The sequence below is a fragment of the Salminus brasiliensis genome, chromosome 7, assembly GCF_030463535.1.
Source record: "Salminus brasiliensis chromosome 7, fSalBra1.hap2, whole genome shotgun sequence".
Classification (NCBI taxonomy): Eukaryota; Metazoa; Chordata; class Actinopteri; order Characiformes; family Bryconidae; genus Salminus; species Salminus brasiliensis.
This window is the reverse complement of record NC_132884.1, coordinates 43,440,554-43,462,761: the sequence shown is the minus strand read 5'-3', so window position 1 is coordinate 43,462,761 and position 22,208 is coordinate 43,440,554. Positions and strand designations below refer to the sequence as shown.

The 22,208-nt window shown below is 44.4% G+C and overlaps 1 protein-coding gene across 1 annotated transcript in view; it reads left to right on the top strand.

Annotated features, from left to right (window-relative positions):
• Nucleotides 1-15,917: 15,917 nt before the first annotated feature.
• ripor3 (RIPOR family member 3) overlaps nucleotides 15,918-22,208 on the top strand; it is a 51,045-nt gene continuing 44,754 nt past the window's right edge. Inside the window, exon 1 of the mRNA XM_072684944.1 lies at nucleotides 15,918-16,126. The gene's annotated coding sequence lies outside the window, so the exon portion shown is untranslated. The remainder of the gene's footprint in view (nucleotides 16,127-22,208) is intronic.

Below are 22,208 nucleotides of genomic sequence, written 5' to 3'. Positions count from 1 at the left end.
CTAAGGCGTATGGTTTCCATGTTAGGTCATGGTTAGCATGTTAACATGGGGCCAGGGCCTAGGCTTGTAGTTAACATATTATCTGGTACACTAAATGTCCAAATATTTGTGGACACCCTTCTAATGAATGCATTCAGCTTCTTGAAGTTGTGCAAAGGCACACACACACATCTTGTCTAGTTCCGGTAGAGAAGTACTGCCAATAGAATAGGACTCTGCCAGAATAGGATGCTGCCTAATGCCAGGCTGGGCTAGTAGAGGGGTACAAAGCCCCCCAGCATTGAGCTGTGGAGCAGTGGAAGAACTGTGTTCTCTGGAATGATGGTGGAGGAGCTCCATCCAGTACTTTTGGGATGAGTTGGAGATGATGAGATGGGGTGGTGATCATCATCCAACATCCTGACCTCACTAACACTCTTGTTGCTGAATGCAATCAAATCCTCACAGCAATGTTCCTCCAGAATCTAGTAGAAAGTCTTCTTTTCTGGACAGTAGAGACAGTTACTCCAACAGAAGCAGGATCAGCTCTTTTAATACCTCGAGTGAGCAGGTGTCCCAATACTTTTGTCATTATAGTGTAGTTATTGAGTTTGAGATTACACATAGACATAGACTGAGGAGAGACGGTTCTGCCGATCGGCCAATCAGATTAGACACAGTTACAGATCGAGGAGAGACATTGTATTTAATTCCAGCAGATATTGTTTATTTATTTACTTTATTGTTTATTTGTTGCTGTTCTGCGGCTCTGATTCTAAGACCTTTTGTCCATTTTGGCCCGGACAGGTGCTGAGTGTTGGCCATTAATGTGTATGATCTCATTTACACATGGAGTTTGGTTGGCTGTCACTCAGGTTCACATACTGTACATGTTCCCCACTGAGAACCGCCTCCATAAACCTTGAATAGGACCTAAATACCGGGCTGCAGGTTTTCATGGTAGTTTTAAGTTCCTGTAAAAAAGCAGCCTTACAGTTATCTGGGGCCCCAGCTGAGCGAGAACACGAGGAAGAATCACTGAGAGGAGCCAAGAGGGGGACTCGTTCTCCGGGTGACTCAGGAGAGAGGAATCTGACTTTAACCCTTAAAACTTACAGTTATGAAAACAAGAGCCTGATGATGAATGAATGATTTCTGACTCTGAAACAAGTGGAAAAAGTGCAGAACTGAACTCAGATCACAGTTCACACCAGTAAACACACACTCAACCAGTGCCGCTACACCAGTACACACACACTCAACCAGTACAGTTACACCAGTACACACACACTCAACCAGTGCCGCTACACCAGTACACACACACTCAACCAGTACAGTTACACCAGTACACACACACTCAACCAGTACAGCTACACCAGTACACACACACTCAACCAGTACAGTTACACCAGTACACACACACTCAACCAGTACAGTTACACCAGTAAACACACACTCAACCAGTACAGCTACACCAGTACACACACACTCAACCAGTACAGCTACACCAGTTCACACACACACTCAACCAGTACAGTTACACCAGTACACACACACACGCAACCAGTACAGTCACACCAGTAAACACACACTCAACCAGTACATTTACACCAGTAAACCCACGCTCAACCAGTACAGTTATACCAGTAAACACACACTCAACCAGTACAGCTACACCAGTACACACACACTCAACCAGTACAGTTACACCAGTACACACACACTCAACCAGTACAGCTACACCAGTACACACACACACACTCAACCAGTACAGTTACACCAGTACACACACACTCAACCAGTACAGTTACACCAGTACACACACACTCAACCAGTACAGTCACACCAGTAAACACACGCTCAACCAGTACAGTTACACCAGTACACACACACACTCAACCAGTACAGTTACACCAGTAAACACACACACTCAACCAGTACAGCTACACCAGTACACACACACTCAACCAGTACATTTACACCAGTAAACCCACACACTCAACCAGTACAGCTACACCAGTACACACACACTCAACCAGTACATTTACACCAGTAAACCCACGCTCAACCAGTACAGTTATACCAGTAAACACACACACTCAACCAGTACAGCCCATTTGTGCCCAGGCTTTAACGTCCTGTCTGATGTCTTGAGATGTTGCTTCAGTATTTGAGTAAAGCTCTTTCCTCATGATGCCGTCTGTTCTGTGAAGTGCACCCGTCCCTGCAGCAAAACAACCCCACAAACATGATGCTGCCGCCCCCATGTTTCACAGGTGGGATGGTGTTCTCAGGCTTACCAGCTTCGTCCAGCATCTTCACAAGGTCTTTAGCTTTTGTTCTTGGGTTGATTTGGGCACATTTCGGTCTGCTTCCGGAGCGGTGTGATGGCTGGACAGTCCCGTCCTGTTTGTACTTGCGTATGATTGTAAGTACAGATGAACGAGGTGCCTTCAGGCATCTGGAAATTGCACCCGAGGAGGAGCCGGACTTGTGCAGGTCCACTGTTCTCTTCCTGATCTCTCGGCTGATTTCTTTCCACTTTCCCATGATGTTACACACAGAAGAGTGTGTTTCAGGTGTGCCTTCAAATACGTCCACAGGTGTGTCTCTAATTAGCTCAGATGTTGCCAATAAACCTCAATCAGAAGCTTCCGAAGACATGACATCATCATATGGGCAGTCCCCAATTGTTTAAAGGCATAGTAATCTTAGTGTATTTCAGCTGTTGACTTTAAAGAAAGTAATTAAAATTGCCTTACAAACCCCCTCTCTCATTATTCTGACATTTAGCATTAAAAATAATGTTAATTTTATTAAGTTTATTCTAAATTCATGTCAGACAGTGAGAAAAAAAGCATACGTATCTTTTTATAAAGTGTCTGTAAACTTCTTCAACTGCTTTCAACTGTAAGTACTCAAATTCCAGTAAATGCCTCCAAACTCACTAGGCTTCAGCAAGATAGCAATGACCCCACAGTTGAACGAAAGTGTTGTAATTTCAACACTTTCAACAATTTCCACCAATTTTCGGTGGTTGGTGTGGCGCAACAGATAAAACCACAAGCTGCCAGTGAGCCATTACACCATGTGGGAGACCAGGGTTCAATTCCCAGTGTTGGTGCCTATGCCAATAAGAGACCTTGGGCAAGACTATTGTATGAGGTGGTTGGTGTGGTGTGAGGTGGTTGGTGTGGCGCAACAGATAACACCACTACCTGCCACTGAGCTACCACACCATGTGGGAGACTGGGGTTTGATTCCCGGTCTGGGTGACTGTGCTGCGCTACACCAATAAGAGTCCTTGGGCAAGACCCCTAACACTACCTTGGCTCGCCTCTGTAACACGAGTAACTTTGTAAGTCGCTCTGGATAAGAGTGTTTGCTAAATGCTGTAAATATAAATGTAAATACCATAAATGGTGGAGCCAAAAATTATTAGATAACCTCAAAGTGAAGTCTGGAATGTGGACTTTAATCACATTAACAGTTGAAATGGGAGGGGCTTATCAAGGAACAGTGTGTCTCTGTCCCGGACATTATGAAGGGCACTATGCATGTATCAGATTTCTGTATGTAATAATCTGATCACTGCAGATAATCAGTACAGTAATCTATTCTACATGTTTACAAGCAGGAACCTGTCCAATCATAGTTCTTTATCAGGCATCTTTATCCTTGCCTAGCAGCTCATCAATAAACTGGCCAACCGTCTTCCATCTTCACCGGTTGATATTTGTTTGGGAGGTTTCTCACCATCTCACTTGTGGTTGTGGTGTTAAGGTAGGCGCTTGGTGTTTACTGTTTCCTGTTTCCCACAGCGCAGACGTGCAGACATGCAGACGTAGAAAATAAATTAGAGCAAGGTTTGAATCTGAGATTTTCTGGATGGAAAAGGGAGGATCTTGGAGCTTTCTCTGGTGCCGTGGCAGCGACCAAACACACTGCTGACGTGTGCAGCAGCGTAGTTTCTGCAAGATGACGGATGACCTCTAACGGAGCTCTCGGTCATGCTTTAATTCAAACCAGCGCTTGTGTAAAAAAGCCCAGGCAGGTCTCAGAGACAGCGCTCATGCTTTTCAATTTACACTCTTCAGCTTCACAATCTAACAACCAATCACATCCTTCCATCTGCCATTACTCTACAACCCTGAAAGTATCTCCAACGAACACTGGAAGAAAAGTAGCAGCTCAGAAAAAACTTGATGGGCTGGATAAGCGAAGAGGGTTCGAGTCCAGGTTTCTCAAAAGCATCTTAGCAGACGATGATTTTTAGATGGTCGAGTGAGCATCACTCTGAACTCTCTCTCTCAATAATTCATTACCATTATGATGATCATGATCCTGACACCAAGATGCTTTTGGGAAACTGGGATCTATGCAGGGCTGCAGCTGTATACTGGCTTTAGGTATACTGTGGGACTAAAGGAAGAATTGTAAAAATATACTGTATACTGTGATGCCATATAAACCCATGATATGAATCTCATACAGATACAACCCTAGTTCTATGTAGTTCTATATAGTACTGAAAAGGGTTATTTGACTCATTTGACTCAATGGTGGCATCCCTCTATGGTTCAGAGTGAGAGGAGTGATCTACAGTAAAGCAGCTCTAGAGTGAGAGGAGTGATCTACAGTAAATCAGCAGCTCCAGAGTGAGAGGAGTGATCTACAGTAAAGCAGCAGCTCCAGAGTGAGAGGAGTGATCTACAGTAAAGCAGCTCTAGAGTGAGAGGAGTGATCTACAGTAAAGCAGCAGCTCTAGAGTGAGAGGAGTGATCTACAGTAAAGCAGCTCTAGAGTGAGAGGAGCGATCTACAGTAAAGCAGCTTCAGAGTGAGAGGAGTGATCTACAGTAAATCAGCAGCTCCAGAGTGAGAGGAGTGATCTACAGTAAAGCAGCAGCTCCAGAGTGAGAGGAGTGATCTACAGTAAAGCAGCAGCTCTAGAGTGAGAGGAGTGATCTACAGTAAAGCAGCGGCTCTAGAGTGAGAGGAGTGATCTACAGTAAAGCAGCTCTAGAGTGAGAGGAGTGATCTACAGTAAAGCAGCTTCAGAGTGAGAGGAGTGATCTACAGTAAATCAGCAGCTCCAGAGTGAGAGGAGTGATCTACAGTAAAGCAGCAGCTCCAGAGTGAGAGGAGTGATCTACAGTAAAGCAGCAGCTTCAGAGTGAGAGGAGTGATCTACAGTTAAGCAGCTCCAGAGTGAGAGGAGTGATCTACGGTAAAGCAGCAGCTCCAGAGTGAGAGGAGTGATCTACAGTAAAGCAGCAGCTCCAGATTGAGAGGAGTGATCTACAGTAAAGCAGCAGCTCCAGAGTAAGAGGAGTGATCTACAGTAAAGCAGCAGCTTCAGAGTGAGAGGAGTGATCTACAGTTAAGCAGCAGCTCCGGAGTGAGAGGAGTGATCTACAGTAAAGCAGCAGCTCTAGAGTGAGAGGAGTGATCTACAGTAAAGCAGCTCTAGAGTGAGAGGAGTGATCTACAGTTAAGCAGCTCCAGAGTGAGAGGAGTGATCTACAGTAAATCAGCAGCTCCAGAGTGAGAGGAGTGATCTACAGTAAAGCAGCAGCTCCAGAGTGAGAGGAGTGATCTACGGTAAAGCAGCAGCTCCAGAGTGAGAGGAGTGATCTACAGTAAAGCAGCAGCTCCAGATTGAGAGGAGTGATCTATGGTAAAGCAGCAGCTTCAGAGTGAGAGGAGTGATCTACAGTTAAGCAGCTCCAGAGTGAGAGGAGTGATCTACGGTAAAGCAGCAGCTCCAGGAGCTGAACCAACACAACACCATCAGCCCAAACCCAGAGAAGAGCTTTAGGAGATAAGAGTAAATGACTGAACAGTAGAGGAGACAGTAGACTCCTCCTGTCCTCACTGCCAGACTGGAGTAGAGGAGAAAGTGTCAGCATTTGAAAACACTCTGGGAAGCTCAGATCCATCAGAACGTTACTGGAGTGCACCTCTCTCTCTCTCTCTCTCTCTCTCTCTCTCCCTGCTATATGCCTCTCAGTGGGAAACTGAAACCGAATTCCACAATACATGACTCTGCAGAGAAACATGAGGCTTGAAAAAGCGAGCTACAGAGAAAAGGCCGGGACTCTGATGCTCAGTGTGAGAACTCTATCCCCTCTTTCCCTCTATCTCTCCATCTTTCTATCTCTCTGTTTTTTCCCCTACTTTCCCAACGGAATCAGGAAAAACACCCCGCAAAAGAATCTGCGTCTCCGAATGCAAACACCGGCGTCCTCAGGAGGACATGCATGGAGGGAAATGAGCCGATAACTGATGCGAAATGTTATAGACTTGTCTTCTTGCATCAAGATGCTTGTGAAAGATCTGGACTCTGTGGACGGTATGCCTCCAGTGAGACAATGCTGGACTGTGAGCTTAAACCATCTCACAGTTTTCCACTTCTACACTCAGAAGTAAGTCAATGTAGAAGTGAGTCCCGCGTATCACACGGTTTAGGCAGCGGTGTAGTGGAGTCTGAAACTGTGGGTGTATTGTGATTGGCTCTCCTGATCACGCCTAGCAAGATATCCTTACTGGAGAATTCAGCTCAAGACCTTGACCTATTGCTGGCTGCTGGTTTCAGAGGGTTGAAACTGGTCTTTGATGGTCAAGGTGGTAAAAAAAAGCTGGACATCCAGGCCAAAACATACCAGATTGGTTAACCAGCTTCGGTATCGGCCAGCTTTATGTCTATTATAGTTTGATGGACTAGATGGTTTACAGTGTGGTCATTATGGTTGATGAGCATGGACATGAAGGTTGATGAGCATGGTCACTATGGTTTATGAGTGTGGTCATGATGGTTGTCAAGTATGGTCATAATGGTTTACAGTGTGGTCATGATGGTTGATGAGCGTGGTCATGATGGTTGATGAGCGTGGTCATGATGGTTGATGAGCGTGGTCATGATGGTTTACAGTGTGGTCATAATGGTTGATGAGTGTGGTCATGATGGTTGATGAGCGTGGTCATGATGGTTTACAGTGTGGTCATGATAGTTGATGAGCGTGGTCATGATGGTTGATGAGCGTGGTCATGATGGTTTACAGTGTGGTCATGATGGTTGATGAGCATGGTCATGATGGTTTACAGTGTGGTTATGATGGTTGATGAGCGTGGTCATGATGGTTGATGAGCGTGGTCATGATGGTTGATGAGCGTGGTCATGATGGTTTACAGTGTGGTCATGATGGTTGATGAGCGTGGTCATGATGGTTGATGAGCGTGGTCATGATAGTTGATGAGCGTGGTCATGATGGTTGATGAGCATGGTCATGATGGTTTACAGTGTGGTCATGATGGTTGATGAGCGTGGTCATGATGGTTTACAGTGTGGTCATGATGGTTGATGAGCGTGGTCATGATGGTTGATGAGCGTGGTCATGATGGTTGATGAGCGTGGTCATGATGGTTTACAGTGTGGTCATGATGGTTGATGAGCGTGGTCATGATGGTTGATGAGCGTGGTCATGATAGTTGATGAGCGTGGTCATGATGGTTGATGAGCGTGGTCATGATGGTTTACAGTGTGGTCATGATGGTTTACAGTGTGGTCATGATGGTTGATGAGTGTGGTCATGATGGTTGATGAGCGTGGTCATGATGGTTTACAGTGTGGTCATGATAGTTGATGAGCGTGGTCATGATGGTTGATGAGCGTGGTCATGATGGTTGATGAGTGTGGTCATGATGGTTTACAGTGTGGTCATGATGGTTTACAGTGTGGTCATGATAGTTGATGAGCGTGGTCATGATGGTTGATGAGTGTGGTCATGATGGTTGATGAGCGTGGTCATGATGGTTTACAGTGTGGTCATGATAGTTGATGAGCGTGGTCATGATGGTTGATGAGCGTGGTCATGATGGTTGATGAGTGTGGTCATGATGGTTTACAGTGTGGTCATGATGGTTTACAGTGTGGTCATGATAGTTGATGAGCGTGGTCATGATGGTTGATGAGCGTGGTCATGATGGTTGATGAGTGTGGTCATGATGGTTTACAGTGTGGTCATGATGGTTTACAGTGTGGTCATGATAGTTGATGAGCGTGGTCATGATGGTTGATGAGCGTGGTCATGATGGTTGATGAGTGTGGTCATGATGGTTTACAGTGTGGTCATGATGGTTTACAGTGTGGTCATGATAGTTGATGAGCGTGGTCATGATGGTTGATGAGCGTGGTCATGATGGTTGATGAGTGTGGTCATGATGGTTTACAGTGTGGTCATGATGGTTTACAGTGTGGTCATGATGGTTGATGAGTGTGGTCATGATGGTTGATGAGCGTGGTCATGATGGTTTACAGTGTGGTCATGATAGTTGATGAGCGTGGTCATGATGGTTGATGAGCGTGGTCATGATGGTTTACAGTGTGGTCATGATGGTTTACAGTGTGGTCATGATGGTTGATGAGCGTGGTCATGATGGTTTACAGTGTGGTCATGATAGTTGATGAGCGTGGTCATGATGGTTGATGAGCGTGGTCATGATGGTTTACAGTGTGGTCATGATGGTTGATGAGTGTGGTCATGATGGTTGATGAGCGTGGTCATGATGGTTTACAGTGTGGTCATGATAGTTGATGAGCGTGGTCATGATGGTTGATGAGCGTGGTCATGATAGTTGATGAGCGTGGTCATGATGGTTTACAGTGTGGTCATGATGGTTGATGAGCGTGGTCATGATGGTTTACAGTGTGGTCATGATGGTTGATGAGCGTGGTCATGATGGTTGATGAGCGTGGTCATGATGGTTGATGAGCGTGGTCATGATGGTTTACAGTGTGGTCATAATAGTTGATGAGCGTTGTCATGATGGTTGATGAGCGTGGTCATGATAGTTGATGAGCGTGGTCATGATGGTTAATGAGCGTGGTCATGATGGTTGATGAGCGTGGTCATGATGGTTTACAGTGTGGTCATGATAGTTGATGAGCGTGGTCATGATGGTTTACAGTGTGGTCATGATGGTTGATGAGCGTGGTCATGATGGTTGATGAGCGTGGTCATGATGGTTGATGAGCGTGGTCATGATGGTTTACAGTGTGGTCATGATAGTTGATGAGCATTGTCATGATGGTTGATGAGCGTGGTCATGATGGTTGATGAGCGTGGTCATAATGGTTTACAGTGTGGTCATGATGGTTGATGAGCGTGGTCATGATGGTTGATGAGCGTGGTCATGATGGTTGGTGAGCGTGGTCATGATGGTTGATGAGCGTGGTCATGATGGTTTACAGTGTGGTCATGATAGTTGATGAGCGTGGTCATGATGGTTTACAGTGTGGTCATGATGGTTGATGAGCGTGGTCATGATGGTTGATGAGCGTGGTCATGATGGTTTACAGTGTGGTCATGATGGTTGATGAGCGTGGTCATGATGGTTGATGAGCGTGGTCATGATAGTTGATGAGCGTGGTCATGATGGTTGATGAGCGTGGTCATGATGGTTTACAGTGTGGTCATGATGGTTGATGAGCGTGGTCATGATGGTTGATGAGCGTGGTCATGATGGTTTACAGTGTGGTCATGATAGTTGATGAGCGTGGTCATGATGGTTTACAGTGTGGTCATGATAGTTGATGAGCGTGGTCATGATGGTTGATGAGCGTGGTCATGATAGTTGATGAGCGTGGTCACAATGGTTGACAGTATGGTCACAGTGGTTGAAGAGCATGGTCACGATGGTTGGTAGGTATGGTCATGATGGTCACCCAGCTCTGTCATACAGGTTAACTACCCTGGTTATGTTTATAATGCTGGTAAAGCTGCGAAACCATCTGACCATCTTGACCATCTGGCCAGACTGTTTATTTCTCAGCACAATTGCCTAGTTAGTTAGACACTCGTACCAGGAGGGCCTTGTGTGTGAAGCCTAATATTTCAGAAAAAGAAACAATACTGATTCCCATTGAAACACAGACACAGATGTGCTGGAATACCCTATTAACAGCTTCTACTCTTCTGAGGAGGCTTTACACTAGATCCTGGAACACTGCTCCTGTTCTGTTGCTCACTGTTTTGCTGGAGACTATACTAGTTGAACTCACTCATTATAATAGGTGTCTGGATACTTTTGGACAGTGTTAAAGCTAATCCTAATGGCATAATCCAGCGCATACCTGCATATGGAGTAGATTGCACCGTCTTCAAGCAAAAACAGACTAATGTTAAGTAGGCTAAAGGTTGCCAGCAGTGGACGTTTGACCTTTCCTACCCCCTTTGACCAGGAGAACTGTGTTGGATGGGTGATTCATCCATGCCTGAGAACAGCCTACAGTCAGCTGTAATTTAATTTGCCGTATGTGTTCGCTGTCTGGGAGTGGTTAAAACACAGTCCTGCTGGAATTCAGACTTGACATAACTAATCGCTCAGAATGTGGGTGAGTTGTTGGGAATTTCCACAGTGATAAATCAGTGATAAATCAGTGATGAATCAGTGATGAATCTGGGAGACATTGAAATGAATCCCAGTCACTGTACCTCAACTGGAAAGGCCAGTTTTAGATACAATGCACCTCCTGAACCTGTGTTGTAACTCACTCGCTCATTTACTCACTCACATTAAACAGGATAAAAAGTATCCACTAGGGGCGCTAGTAATGCTCAGAGTCTACAGAGTTTACGTATTCAAATCCACCTCTATTAGTCCAGACAGTATCAGCCTGGACCACATGATCTAGTCAAGCTCAGCTCAGCTCAGCTCAGCCAGGACTTACACTAGCCTAGAAACATACACACAAATGTTTGTGGACACCCCTTCTAAAATCTACTTTAGGTTGCAACCATTGCACACAGATGTGTGAATATCTTCACATGTAAAATGTCTTTCTTTAGGGTCAAAATAATTGTATGCAGAAGTGATACTGCTAAGCAATCCAGATCTGGACCTATAGCTGATAAACTATTGAGAACTGTTTAATTGTGACTTATTTAATGATAATTAAATTTATTTAATGATAATGACTTATTTAATGATATTTATTGAGCTGTTTAATGAGTGCTTTTTATTATTGTTTTTATTTGAAGCGATGAAGCAGTTTTAGCGGCACAGTAAACTCACAGACCAATCGCATACGTTTGTAAATATCACACATGGTGCTACTCAGCCAATCAGATCTGTGCATTATTATCTGAGAAGAAAGCCAGTCAGAGGAACATTAATTGTCACGGCGGCTCTGAAAAGAGAAAAGTGGAGCGAAATCAAGCTTTTAATTCAGACTGGACTCGGACAGGTTTGCTCTTCCTGTGGGCAGTTCTACAGCAGTAAGGCTCTGTGGTCATTATTAAAAGCAATAATGTGGAGCGGGACTATGAGAAAAGTTTATAAGTGCTTTATGATTTTAAGATGCACATTTTTACAAGCAAAATGTATTTTTCAAGTTTACTTAAAATGAGAAAAGATCATCTATGTTGTGCATTTATTACTTATAATTTATCCAATTTAGTGTGAGAACCAATGATAAATATTGTGTAAATGAATTGAATTGTAATTGAACTTGATTTATTGAATTGATTTAACTTAATATTAGGTTGTTGATCCATAGAATGCTGATTTAACTACTAGGCTACTTCAATAAACCGGATATGACTGTCATGGCGTGCTAGGACAGACCAAGATGGGATGAACACTCGCAGAGATGGATTCAAAGCAAGCAGATTTATTAACAAAAGCTGATAACAAGAAGGGGGCAAGTGAGGCAAAATAGAGCAAACCGTGACCAACAGTGATCAATAAAACTCAAACCTGACAAACGAAATGGCAAACAGAACAAAACCTGGGACTGGGAGGAGTTGGAAGCTGAGCAGGAACTAAAAGGGGAGAATGACAGGAGAGGGGGGCTAGAACTAAACCCTACAGGCAGCACCTGGGTGATGGGGAGGGGGGGGTTAACGTAAACAAAACGAGGGGGGCTGGGGAACCAGCCGCTAGACCGGCAAGGCCGACCAAACCTGGAACTACAGTGCACCGCTGAGAGCGTGGGTCGCCTTACTGGAGCATGGGTACCTTAATCATCCAAACAGAAAGCGAACGAGCCTCGCTTGACCCATGAGTAGCCGGGAGACCGACTCCTGAACTTGGGTGAATCCTGAGCCATCCTAAGCACACCTAAAACCAACTCAGAACCTCAGGGCGTCCTGGAGGCTCCAGTACGTACAATTCTCAGCACCGAATGGCGGTGTCGAGGCTCCTTAAATATCCCCCAGTCCCAGGTGTAACTCATGAACAAAACAATGAACACAAACGAACTGAACCAAACACACATGAACTTGTGTGTTTGAACCTGTGGGCGGCGGCTCAGAATCGCCCCGGGGGAGGGTGCGATATCGAGGGGCTGACAGTGGCACTGGATCATAATGCATAATGAAGGACCTTGGCTTCAGGACATTGACAAGTGGGGATTTCTAACTGGACCCCAGTCTTATACAGTATAATAATAATATAATGAATCAGATCAGATCAAAAATACTTTATTGATCCCAGGAGTGAAATGACTTCGATTTGTGTTATTTGAAAGAATCTAATTGTATTTTAGCTTAGTTTAAGTCACTGTGAGATGGTAGTACTGTCAGTGAGAAGCACAGAAGCTCCTCAGTCAAATCAACAGTCAGACTTCTTAGATGTCATTTCACTCCTAACCGAGCGACTCAGGAAGCTTCTTCATTAATAAAAGCCTAATTTTCATCACACATAACAGCAGCAGCAGGACACCTCTGTAGACTCGTGATTAAGCATTATTAGAAAGCACTTTCCAAGACTGACTTTAGAGTCGTCAACAGACTACAGAGCACTGAGCACAAATCTGACATGGCAGCAAGTGAGGCCTGGAGGTAGTTTTTCACATTCCAACTCAATTAGAGTCTCAGACATCACACACTTCCATCCTGTTTATGTGCTGTGTGTGAGTGTGAGTGTGAGTGTGTTTGAGAGAGAAAGACGTTATCTGCCTCCTACACACTCAGTCAAACCCTAAAACTGAACTGGTGTGGTGTTACAGATAGCACTGGGGAGAAGCAAGCCGATTAGCCATGAATGTGTCCGGCACCTCCAGCACACACTCACAAACACCCTCTAAACACCACTTTTAAAGTATAGGCAGAATAACAGGAGGGTGTTTTCCATGAATGTTCAGGGCCATAAATATTCGGACGCTGTGTTTCCTCCTGGATGGTATTGGGACACCTGCTCATTCACTGTTCCATCGGTATTAAAAGAGCTGATCAGTGACAAGAGCTGAAGTGAGGTCAGGATGTTGGGTGATGATCATCACCACCCCACCTCATCATCCCCAACTCATCCTATGCAAAAGTACTGGATGGAGCTCCTCCACCACCATCATTGCAGAGAACACAGTTCTTCCACTGCTCCACAGCTCAATGCTGGTTCCAATAGGTGCCAATAGGTTCATGATGTTGATCTGCTCCAGGGAGTCCTATTCTATTGGCAGTACTTCTCTACAGGGACTAGACAAGCTGTGTGTGTGTGTGCATTTGCACATCTGTGTCAGCAACGGGTGCAAATTACAGTAGCTAAATGCATTCATTAGAAGGGGTGTTCTAACCCCTCCACTGCATGTCCAAACTTTTGGGCATGCAGTGTATGTATGTATATGTGCTGTATTTGACAGGTTTTGAGACTTTAACCCATAAGTGAGGAGAAGCAGAACTAGCTGAGTGTGTAACGTGTGTGATGTGTGTGAAGTGTGTATGGTGTATCTGGGGTGTGTCAGATCCCAGGTGAGTGAAATATCTCTTGACTTGTACGACTGTCTGCTACACTGTTCTGTCCTTCCCGCTGTCCTGAGGCCGGTTCTGACACTGTTCAGAAGTGCAGCCAGGAGCCGAATTAGCCGACAGCATTACTTCTATAGGCTTGAGTCGGTCAAACATATGCAGTCAGAGTTTTACAGCCAAAGATTGGGGGCAGGGGGGGTAGGGGGGGACGGGGGGTGGTCACAGGCCTGGAATTCCAAAATATGGTCACGCTTTTTCTGCAGCATATGGTCCCCTGTAGTCCTGTCAGAGAAACAAAGTAGGGCATTCTTAGTTTATGGGTTCCAGAGGTTGCAGGGGGGTGGGGGTGCAGGGGGAGGTGGGGGGTGGGTAGTGTATGTGTGCATGTGCATGTAAATTGTATTGGATCAGGGAGGTCAGGAGAGTGACAGGTGGTATATCATCTATGCTTCAATGGCGGTAAACTGCTTTTCAGTTTCAGTAGGGTCATTTTAATGTTTAATAATTTCCCCGCTATGGCAATTTAATGTATTTGAAGTCCACCTTATTTGAAAATAAATAAAATAAAAATAGAAATTGGAGAGATTCTCCATACGACTGCTGTTGCCTGGGTTCTTCAACAGTCAGAGCTTTAAGGAAGAGCAGCAGAGAGAACTAAACCTATGTGGGAGACTCCAAGCTCAACTGGAGGAAAGTTCTTTGGTCAGATGAGACTAAAATGAAGCTTTTTGGCCATCAGACTAGCCCCTACCCCCACCGTGAAGCATGGAGGTGGCAGCATTCATTTAACTCCTTCAGAGTAGTCCTAGGTGGCCTCCCTCGCTAGTGTCCTTCTTGCAAGGTCACTCAGGCCTGCTTTGGGCAGATTTACACATTTGCCATATACCTTCCATTCCTGGAGCTGTAACAATGGGGTCCATTTGGGAAGCTCAACTGGGTGGTTCCAGTAATAACACCTGTGCAAACCCACTCAGAGCCCATGCTCACCTGGAACCCACCTAGCCCACATTCCACCTATGTGAGCCCCACATGAGCATGTTGGCTGGGGCTTTATAGGCACTGTAAATACAGAGTTACCAATACACATACCTGTCAAACATGGTGGAGGCACTACTATAGCATGGGCATGTTTGGCTGCCTATGGGACTAGGTCACTGGTGTTGGTTGATGATGTTCTGCTGTTAGAAGTAGCAGGAAGAATTCTGAAGTGTATAGAGCTCTACATTCTGCTCAGATTCAATCAAATGCTGCACAACTGATGGATGGGGTAATGAGAAGCTCCCAGCTGAGCAGCTTTTCCCTTGCTGAACACACCCCTGGTTCGTTTGCGAGACTGGTAGTGACTCAGCGTGGGTGATGGTAGCCAGCATGGGTGTCTGGTGGCTGATGTAACAGATGTTAATAGATTAGCAGTTAGCATTCTCCTCCAAGCGTGTTAAGCTCCAGTGTTGCGTTAGCGACATGTCTCAGAGGAAGACTAATGGCAGCCCTCACCCTCCCAGAGCTAGCATCATGTGATAGGGGGAGCTCTAGGTAGCTTTTTAGGGTCCGAAAATGACTTAAATGAGAAGAACGTTCATAAACAATCATAAATAAACAATGTCAGGCTCCCCCTGGTGGCCACATGACTCTACGCAGCCACTTATGTTGCTTGGTAGGTTGAAGCAGCTCTAAGCAATAAAGATAATTGTGTGTCAGTCCATAACTAACTTAATAATGACCTTTTTAAATACCAATTCTCACTGCTGTCTTAAGCTATACTGCGATTTATTTGGAAGATCTCCCAGTAGTGAATGTTAGGGCTCACCAGGGGTCACCAAATGTACAAACCTAACACTGGAGAGCAAAGTGTTCTTCTGTTTCCTGTATGTTAATCAGATCTGAGGTTGGGTTTCCACACTGTTTATATATTAATTATGCGTGGACAAAGTGGAAGAGGGTCAGAGGTGGTGTTCATCTGAAAGGTCTGGCATGTGTTTTGGAAGATGGGACGAAAGAAAGAAGGAGAGAGAGAAAGAGAGAGAGAGAGAGAGAGAGAGAGCAGAAGAGAGAGAGAGTGAGAGAAGTGAGGGTGTGTTTGTGTAACATCTCCTCCTTGGACTTCGGTGGTGGTACACCCTGCTGAGATACCCACATATCCAATACCCTCCCACCCCCGATGAACTCGCGCTCCCCCACCCTCCGTCTCTGCCGTGCTTTATTCATTTACGCAAGCAAAACAAAGCCGAGCGGCGCAGGAAGCGTGGAAGAAAGGAGGGATTTGCACATCAAACATGGAGCCAAGAGAACAATCGCCGAAGCCAAGGTGTTCGAAGGAAGGTGGACGAAGGCCAGGAGATAGAGGAGAGGATACCCCTTTCGGAAAACAAACATCCGAATGATCAGAAACAGAACACGCCAGTTAATATTCCTCATAATTAAACACTTTTTATCTGTCCAAATGTTTGTGGACACCCCTTTGTTACTGTACGTTGCACCCATTGCTGACACTGATGACACGTGTCTAGTCCCTGTAGAGAAGTACTCCCAATAGAATAGGATCCTCTGCAGTAGACACTAAACATAAATCTATTGGCTGCATGCTGCCTAATAATGCCAGGCGTGGTCTAGTAGAGGGGAATAAAGCCCCCCCCAGCATTGAGCTGTGGAGCAGTGGAAGAACTGTGTTCTCTGGAATGATGGTGGTGGAGCTCCATCCAGTACTTTTGGAATGAGTTGGAGAGTTGGGGATGGTAAGGTGGGGTGGTGATCATCATCCAACATCTTGACCTCACTAACGCTTTTCTTACTGAATGCAATCAAATCTTCACAGCAATGGTCCTACTCCAAAATCTTGTAAAAAGCTTTCCACCCTGGACAGTAGAGACAGTTACTCCAACGAAAGCAGGATCAAGGTTTTTTAATACCCCTGATTTCAGAAGAAACATGGAATGAGCAGGTGTCCCAATACTTTTGTCCATGTAGTGTACCTGACCCTAGTTGCAGTCGATCAGCCACGAGATGTTTGGTATCTTATATATCTGTAAATGTGTGTATCTGTATCAGGCAGGGGACCACTGTCCTCACGGTAGCGGCCATGGTGGTCTCTCTCCACTGAAGAATGGGCCAGACAGGTGGGGTAGACTCACAAACCTACAAAAGTAATTCATGTGGTGTTTCTGTTATTTTGTCTACTCTCTGCATGTGGTTTACCGAATTCTCACGCTACAGAAACATCCCTTCACAGCTAATAAGGATGTAAGTGAGACTGTGGCTGTCTACAGTTGTGGGATTAAAGCTGTATTAAGGCGGAACAGAAGGACAGAAGAGAGGAGAGACAACAGGGACTGAACCACAGCTCTACTGAAATAACTTCATATAATCCCTAATTGAATGTTTCATGGGCCTTTCTTCTGGGTGCTGAAGCCCCTCTGGTATTTGGAAGTGGTCGTGGGTTCGCCACAGAGATGAAAAGTGCTTATTTAGAAAGGAGCCCTGCTCCTGGTTTGTTTACACGCAGGCACGGTTGGAGTTTGTGTGTGTTGATGGCTGATGCTGGGTGCATGAGGAGGGGATGGTCTTAAGAGTTTCTGCAGGAATGTGTTGGGTTTTAAATTGCATTCGAATGTTCTCCGGGGAAAATGTTGCTTTAGTGTATAGCGGGTGGCGCTGCTGGCCTCCACATGGCCTGAGGGCAACAACTCTCACAGTCTGAGGACAACTCCACATGTACCCTGAAGACTACGGCAAACGATACTGTTGATAAAGCGAAGAAATCTGCCCTCTGTGTTCATTTAATTTCATCCCAGTATGAAGCTGTGCAGTTGGCCCATTCTAGCATTGCGGGTACAGGAGGATTTGACCCCTCAGACAGTCAAGTCAAGTCACATTTATTTGTAGAGCTTTTTACAACTGTTGTCGTCACAAAGCAGCTTTACACAATCAGTAACATAAAAAGACAAAATCTAAGACCCCCAGTGAGCAGCCAATGAAGACACTGCAGGAGAACCTCCCTCAGAGCTGGAGGAAGAAACCTTGGGAGGAACCAAGACTCACAAGGGGGACCGACCCGTCCTCCTCTGATCAGAACTATTTATAAATTATTGATCAAAGTCACAGAACCACCTAAACTTTTGAACTGCTCTGAGTCATGGCAGTGATGGTCAGAGTAAGGTAAGAGGAATGATGGGTAATAGTGGTGATATTGATAGTGGCAGATAGTTACGAGTCCATTTAGGTTTAACATGGTCATTAGACAGGTAGCAGTGGTAGGAGGGTGTGCCGCTGGTCTGGCGTGGGTAGTGGTGGTGGGTGGCAGCTGGTCTGACGCAGGTAGAGGGGACCCCAGCAGACAGTCTTACAGCAGGTTGAGCTGGATGACCATTTACTCAGAGAAGGTAAAGAGAGAGAGTTAAACGTGTAGTTAAAAGGAGAGAGCCAGAAGGTAACACAGACACAGACACTGTTTAAACCAGTAAAACCAGTAACAGAGTTCACATTTTCTACCATTTTGTGCCTAAACTCCATAGATTCCATATGACTCTTCAAAACACTGAACTTTATAGATTCTTTTTATCCATTACAGTTTATTAAGAACTGACTGGGGGATTCCCTCAATATCCCAATAATACACCTGATCAATAATTAATACACTGATGATTTATCCTCAACATTTTATACAAAAGAAAGAGAGACTCCCACATCTTTCCTACCAGAGGAAGTGACATCACTGGGTGCAGGTCACATAGCTTTATTAAAACTGTTTACAGATTTTATGATTTTTAAGGTTTTATATCACAGGTAAGGTAGCAGTTGATCTGAACACTGGAACAGACATATATATATATATATATATATATATATATATATATATATATATATATTGAAATTAAATATTCTACAGCAAATAGAGATTCTGTGCAATTTACCAAGTAGTAGGTCTGAATCAGGAGGTGCAGACAGTCAATAATGTGGGGCAGGAAGTCGTTTAGTTCATGTGTTGTGTATAAATTGGGCCTTAAATACAAATTAAGCATTATTAATAGTGAAAAATGAATATAATTATTATTATTATTCAAAACTGATTGAATAAAGATTTTGTATTTTGGAAAAATAACTAAAGGCTGATCTGAGAGATGTGAAAAATACCCCCAAAACTTAAACAACTGTTATATATATATATATATATATATATATATATATATATATATATATATATATATATGTATATATATATAGTGTATAGATATATTAGTGGTGTTAATCAGTTATAGAGTTTAAAGATGTTAATCACAACAATATTCTGTGATTAATCACAAGTTTAAATGCTAGCATGTTGATTTTTTTGGGGCAGAAGAAGAAATAAAAGAAATAAACTGGTCGATTTATTTCTTATAATATCTTGGTGAAGCTCAGAGGACTTTATCCTCGGACACGCTGAAGTTCGGACACAGAAGCTTTAATAGAGAAAAGCTTCAACAACATAAATGGATGATCAGTCATTAGGCTGGATTAGGCAAAGAGCTAAGAGAGGAGCAGCAGTGTGTGTGTGTGTGTGTGTGTGTAAGAGAATGAGAGTTAGTTATGAAATATAATCCATATTTCAGCATTAATAAAGTGTAATCAACGCTCTGAGCTCAACGGTAGCGGCGTTGTGTAAAAGGGAGGAAGGAGGAAGTTGGGGCCAAACTTGGTAAGATGGTTCATTTACGCTAGAAAAAAGTGAACATGTTAATGTTTGAAGATTAAAGCAGATTAACTGTGTGTGTTAACGTTGACAGCACTAATATATATATATATATACTCATATGTATGTATGTATATATATATATGTATATACACACACTGAAGGATGAAGGACCTGGAGCTCATGGTTGTCTGGAAAGGAAAATGTCTGCTTGGTTTCACTGTGTGTGTGTGTGTGTGTGTGTGTGTGTGTGTGTGTGTGTGGGACATTTGGACTTTCCACCCTCTAGTAATGTATACAATATTGAGCATGATCTGTGTGTGTGTGTGTGTTTGAGAGAGAGAGAGAGAGAGAGAGTCAGAAAAGCCACATAAATCACTTTTAGGTTGGCAGTAATTGTTAAAAGCTCGCCTTCACCCCTCCATCATGATGGGCCCCTATGGAGTCATGCACCAGCACCCTCTTATTCACTCACACACACACACACACACACACACACACACACACACACACACACACACACTCGTTAGAATGAGGCCCTCTCATAAAAAGGGAAAGAAACAACACATGGAATCCTCCAGTAGCGAAGACTGGACAGGGAGGAGGTGGTGCTGGGGGGTTGGGGGGTGGGGGGTTATGGTGCTGGTTATTTGCAATAAATACTATAATTAATAGAGGAGTTTACAGCTTTCATGGTTTCTGAGCCAAAAATGGGGCTAATTTAAAACACTTCACAAAAAAAAGACAGTGGCAACATTTCTGTTAAAAAAGGAAAAAAAGACAATATAAAACAACAGCACGACTTTAATAACCAACATTTATTATTCAAAACACTTAAAATAGACAGCAGCACCAGCCCAGGAGTGAGTAGCCCAGGTCCCCACTCCCCATAGCGACAGTGAGACTAGTGAGACTTTATGCATGGACTGTATTAGGTCATAGACGAGGTGCTAAACTGCTCCACTGTAGCATGTCACTGGAGTCATTGTTCCCTTCTGGCATCAGTATATATGTAGTTTGTATGGTCCTGGGGCCTTGGGATTACTTGGGCCCTGGGCTCACTGGGGCTCTGGGTTGCTGCCTACCTTTGCCTAGTTTATTAACCCCCTAGTTTAATCAGAAGGGATATTTATGGAATATGTGATTTTTTATAAATCCTGCAGAAAGTCTAACACGGCTGCAGGCAACCAGCAGCTGTATCTGGACTCTTAACCTGCAGCCTTCACAATTCCTTCCCAAAGATTGTGATTCCTGCAGTACTTTTTTGTAGCTTTTACCTATAAAAAATAGGTTCTCCAAGGGTTGAGAAGAGAAGGGTTCTTTATAGAACCATATAGCCAGGTAAAGAACCACTAAAGCATGTTCTTTAGATTTTCATGAACGATTAAAAAGTTTTTTTAAAGAGCATTTATAAATGAGTAGTTCTATGAAGCACCAAGGGTTTAAGGGTTCCACTATTCTCAAAGAACCCTTCTTATGATTGTATAGAACCCTTTTGGCTTAGAGTGCATTATTAAAAATGAAAAACACTCAAATCAGAGGAATTAAAGTGGAGGTAAAGTGAATGGAGTGAGTTGCTGTGCAGCTCTGGTGGCGATGTATGGAGGCATCTCCGTGTAGATGTATGGGAACCCCATGAGGGAACACGTCTAGCACTGTTGGGTGCACCTGGCCCATAAAATTGCCTCATACTCTTTTGACCATTATTTGAGCAGAGCAATCGTCACCTAACTACCCCCACGAGACGCTGGCTGTGATATTATGGACCCTCCATCATATTTAACAGTGTGCTGCAACTTTCTCCAAATGTAAACACACCCCGTGAGCACTCCGCCGTCGAACCAGCTCTTTACTACCGCCCAAAATTAGAGGATTAAGAAGACCAGCGACAGATTTACAGTAAAAGGTGCTGACCTTGCTGACCGGGGCTCCTACGTCTGTAGCGCTTGATTATGGGGGGAAAGCTAAGATAGCTGCGCTGCTCTGGAACACCTTGTCTTTCTTATCTACACTTTAAAAGGAGCCTCATATTCTACAGTATAGGGACAAAAGTATTGGGACGCCTGCTCATTGGAGTAACTGTCTCTACTGTCCAGGGAGATAGTGTTTTTACTAGATTTTGGAGGAGCATTGCTGTGAGAATTTGATTGCTTAATGCTGGTATGTCTCTCTCTCTCTCACACTCTCGCTGTATAAAGGATAAAGGTGCACGTATTCGTCACTGTACAGTGTGGACTGTACAGCGAAATGTGTCCTCCGCATTTAACCCATCTGGTAGTGAACACACACTCACACACACACATGTGTTAGGGGCAGTGAGTACACACACACACCCAGAGCGGTGGGCAGCCAACTCCAGCGCCCGGGGAGCAGAGAGGGTAAAGGGCCTTGCTCAAGGACCCAACAGTGGCAGCTTGCCGAGCCCGGGAATCGAACCCACAACCCTGTTATCGATATCCCGGCGCTCTAACCGCTGAGCCACCACTGTATGTTGCTCTCTCTCTCTCTCTCACTTTCTCTCTACAGGGTTTTTCAATATTTTTTGCTTTAAAAAATGTTGCTGTCATCCAAGTGTCGGCTAGCCAAGTGCATTGTGAATGTGTGTGTGTGTGTGTGTGTGTGTGTGTGTGTGTGATGAATGTGTGTGCTCCTCCCACACAACTCCGTTTAGCTGCTCCACAGAGTTTCTTTAGCATTTGATACCGTTCCATTAGCGTACTAATGCACTCCGCCAGCTCTGCCAGACTGATCCACCAAACCGTTCTACAGCTCAGATGATCTGTTCTAGCTAATATTACATCATCCCTTCAACCTTCT